Source organism: Colobus angolensis, unplaced genomic scaffold (assembly GCF_000951035.1).
Source record: "Colobus angolensis palliatus isolate OR3802 unplaced genomic scaffold, Cang.pa_1.0 Scaffold38, whole genome shotgun sequence".
NCBI classification, from domain to species: domain Eukaryota; kingdom Metazoa; phylum Chordata; class Mammalia; order Primates; family Cercopithecidae; genus Colobus; species Colobus angolensis.
The window spans coordinates 943,689-948,003 of NW_012117154.1; the positions used below are offsets into that span (position 1 = coordinate 943,689).

The 4,315-nt window shown below is 41.4% G+C and overlaps 1 protein-coding gene across 1 annotated transcript in view; it reads left to right on the top strand.

Annotated features, from left to right (window-relative positions):
• Window positions 1-683: 683 nt before the first annotated feature.
• Window positions 684-4,315, top strand: part of DYRK1A (dual-specificity tyrosine-(Y)-phosphorylation regulated kinase 1A) — a 107,446-nt gene continuing 103,814 nt past the window's right edge. Inside the window, exon 1 of the mRNA XM_011954008.1 lies at window positions 684-785. The gene's annotated coding sequence lies outside the window, so the exon portion shown is untranslated. The remainder of the gene's footprint in view (window positions 786-4,315) is intronic.

The window sequence follows — 4,315 nt, forward strand, 5'->3', positions numbered from 1 at the left end:
AAAACAGAGCATCGTATCTGTGTTACCTTTGTGTTGAACATTTTTTATTTATAACATTCAGTTTTGAATGATAAACTTTTGTATATATATTTTGTATTTTCTGTTATGAGGTGGATTTCTTAAAGTAGAGATTGAACATGAAGCAAAATGGCTTACAAAAGGAATATGAATCTGTGCTACAGACATAAAGACTATTTTGAAGGCTATAGGGACAACCACATTTGCCAGGACTCATGCTTAGACTGTGTACTGCTGTGGAGATCATAAATTGAGAAAGCATGAGATTTGAGCAGGAAAAATGTACTGAGGTTTGTTAGTAAGATTTGAGAAGAGAGATGGAAAGTCTTGCTGTTCGATTGGAGAAGCAGCTGAGGAATAAGTCTTTGTGCATATGAAGAGTGTTTTGTAGGCTGTATGTAGGTATTTTCTGGTTCTTCAGAATGTAGCAAAAACAGTGTGAACTTAAGTCGGTATAAAGGAATTTAGGAGATAATTTATGACTAGGGATTGGAAGCTATTGAAATGGTTTATCATGACAATTCTTTGAAATGGGTAAATTTTCACTGTATTTAGGATTTTATTCTGCTTAAGTAGAGGAGGGGTTAAAATGGTGTTTTACAGGTATTTCTAGAACTTTATTCCCAAGATTTATTTATTTAGAGACAGTTTCACTTTGTCACCTAGGCTGAAGTGCAGTGGCACGATCATAGGTGGTCACTACAGCCTCAGATTCCTGGGCTTAAGCAGTCTTCCCACCTCAGCCTCCCCAGTAGCTGGGATTGCAGGTAAGTGCCACCATGCTTGGCTTATTTTGATGTTAATTCCAGTTTTCTCACCTATTGCATATCTCCTGGACTTACACAGAAAATAGAAGACAGTTGGCTGGGCACTGTGGCTCAAGCCTGTAATCTCAGCACTCTGGGAGGCCGCGGTGGGCAGATCACTTGAGGACAAGAGTTTGGGATCAACCTGGCTATCACAGTGAAACTCTGTCTCTACTAAAAATAGAAAAAATTATCTGGGTGTGGTGGCACCCATCTGTAATCCCAGCTACTAGGGATACCGAGGCATGAGAATTGCTTGAGCCTGGGAGGCGGAGGTTTTAGCAAGCTGAGATTGTGCCACTGCACTCTAGCCTGGGCGACAGAATGAGATTCTGTCTTTTTTAAAAAAAAAAAAAAAAAAAAAAAAAAGACCGGGCGTGGTGGCTCACACCTGTAATCCCAGCATTTTGGGAGGCCAAGGTGGGTGGATCACAAGGTCAGGAGTTTGAGACCAGCTGGCCAACATGGTGAAACCCTGTCTCTACTAAAAACCCAAAAAATTAGCCGGGCGTGGTGGTATGTACCTACAATCCCAGCTATTCAGGAGGTTGAGGCAGGAGAATCGCTTGAACCTGGGAGGCGGAGGTTGCAGTGAGCTGAGATTACACCATTGCACTCCAGCCTGAGTGACATAGTGAGACTCTGTCTCCCCTCCTGCCCCCCCCCAAGAGAAAAATATACAGTTATACTACATGAAGGTTTGTAGTTTTGACTGAAAGGACAAACCAAAGCAAGAAAACAAAGAAAAACCCCACCTATCATACAGGTAGAGTAATAGCATGCTCATGTAGAATTGATTTGGCAAGTCTGTGAATGAGGTCCCAGAAATTGTATATTCAGTTTAGTGAGGCCAATGGAATTTGAAGTATAAGTGTAGAAATGTTGACATTAACAAATGTCGTATGTATGAGGATTGTGACAGTGTGACTACTGACATGGTAGTGTGCCAGTCATTTTTATAGATTGTCTATTGGTTGAGAAAATTCCAGGGTAACAGTTTTAAAGTTTAAGATTCTAGGTTTAAGATTTTCATTTCATCACAAAATACACATCCATTTTAGAAAATTTAGAGAATACAGATAAGAATGAGAATTCCTTGCAATTTTTCTCTTCTGAGATAACTACTATTTACATTTTGTGTATAATCCACCAGTTTTTTCCTGCAGATAACTACTTTTCTCTTTTTGAAAAACAATTACGGCCGGGCGCGGTGGCTCAAGCCTGTAATCCCAGCACTTTGGGAGGCCGAGACGGGTGGATGATGAGGTCAGGAGATCGAGACCATCCTGAGCTACACGGTGAAATCCCGTCTCTACTAAAAAAATACAAAAACTAGCCGGGCGAGATGGCGGGCGCCTGTAGTCCCAGCTACTCAGGAGGCTGAGGCAGGAGAATGGCGTAAAGCCGGGAGGCGGAGCTTGCAGTGAGCCGAGATCGCGCCACTGCACTCCAGCCTGGGCGACAGAGCTAGACTTCGTCTCCAAAAAAAAAAAAAAAGAAAAACAATTACAATCATGTTATCTGCGTATTGCTTTACAGTCCACTTTTTCTACATGAAGCAATATTTTCATTGTTGTATTCCACTATGCCTGTCTGTTTATTGAACATGTACTGCGATACAGAAATATGAGATCTAGTGGTACTTTTCACCAAGTAGTAGATAATACCACTGGAGTGAGTATATAACGTAAATAATTAACAGAATATAGCAGGAGATAAATGGAAGTTAAGAGGAGAGGCTGGGGTGACTTTAAACTGGATGAAGGCAAATTGAGGTGATCGTGAAGATGAATAGGCAAGAAGGGGCAAATTTTAGGTTGAAGAAATAAACACTAATGCAGAAGGGGCTTAAATGCGTTTTATGGAATGTCACAGAACTGTGAGTTCAGAGGAATAAGGTCATATGTTTCTGAATGATAGAGGGGTTAAATCTGGGTTGAAAGTTCTGTGTCTCAGAAAAGTATGTGTAGTAGTTTTATGCAAAATAAATTAGGGCAGGGGATAGGGCTTTTAAAGCACAGTAGTTCCCAAACTTGGTCCAGGATTCATCTATAACATCTTGTTAAAACAAAACACATATTCTTAGGTCCTTGTCCAGGCTTCCTGAATCAGGATTTTTGGAAGTAGAGTCTGATGTAGTTTAGGGAACCTGCCCTAGAGTTTCTGACATAACCGTCAGGCCTAGGAGATACTTAATTCTAGGAGGCATTTGTAATACTTACGGTGAATTAAGGACTTGGTTCAAGTAACTAAAGTGAGTATGGAGAGGAATGGAAAGGCATGAGGCACTTTGAAAATGGGTAGGATTTAGTAGGACCATTTAGAGTAGATAAAGTCAGTAGCTTCTAATGAAATTACTGAAAGAATGGTGGTGCAGGAATAGAGATGGAAGTTGAAGCGGGTAACACGTGGTGCAGGAAGGTGATGAGGACTTGTAGGCACAGAGAATGGAGGCAGGGATGTGGCACTGTAGGCAGCCACCCAGCAGCTTGTTAGACTGGATATTGAGTGAGAAGTTTGAGCAGAGAAGAGAGTTTGAAGTACTAGTTTGGAGTAAACCTTTGAAAATACTTGTTTTGCAGGGTACGATGTATAAAGAAATGAGTGGGCCGGGCGCGGTGGCTCAAGTCTGTAATCGCAGCACTTTGGGAGGCCGAGACGGGCGGATCACAAGGTCAGGAGATCGAGACCATCCTGGCTAACACGGTGAAACCCCGTCTCTACGAAAAAACATACAAAAAATTAGCCGGGCGTGGTGGCGGGCGCCTGTGGTCCCAGCTACTCGGGAGGCTGAGGCAGGGGAATGGCGTAAACCCGGGAGGCGGAGCTTGCAGTGAGCTGGGATCCGGTCACTGCACTCCAGCCTGGGCGACAGAGCGAGACTCCGTCTCAAAAAAAAAAAAAGAAATGAGTGAAGGGGCCAGGGAATAGAACCAGAGGTCACATCTGAGGTTAAGGCTAAAGGTGAAAGAGACATGGATTATTTGGAGGATAACTAGTGTTGTGAAATACAAGAACATACATTTAAAAAATTTGGGGGTAGCATTTCTCTGTAAACTCCACAAAAGTGTGGGAGGGAAAGTAAGTAAAACTGAACTCACTTTACTACTTTTAGTAATAGACTCATTGTAAGAAAATGTAAGCTATTCATGACAGTGTGTGTTTTTGATTATTTCTGGGCCTTGTTATTTTTCTGTGTTTCTGGGATGCAAGGATAATTTAAAAGCAATGGTTTGTAAAATGATATATAATTACATACGTATAAAAGTACATATAACCAACTAAGTATATGTATGCGTGCACTCATGCAAATCAATTATATATTAACATTTTATATGTAAATTATATATGTGTGTGTATATTGTATTGTAGAACATCCTGTATAGAAAAGTTGGTACTGTCGGAAAGGAGAGAGAGCAAGGCAGTTTTCTAGTGCATTTCTTTTTTTTTTTTGAAACGGAGTCTCGCTCTGTCACCCAGGCTGGAGTGCT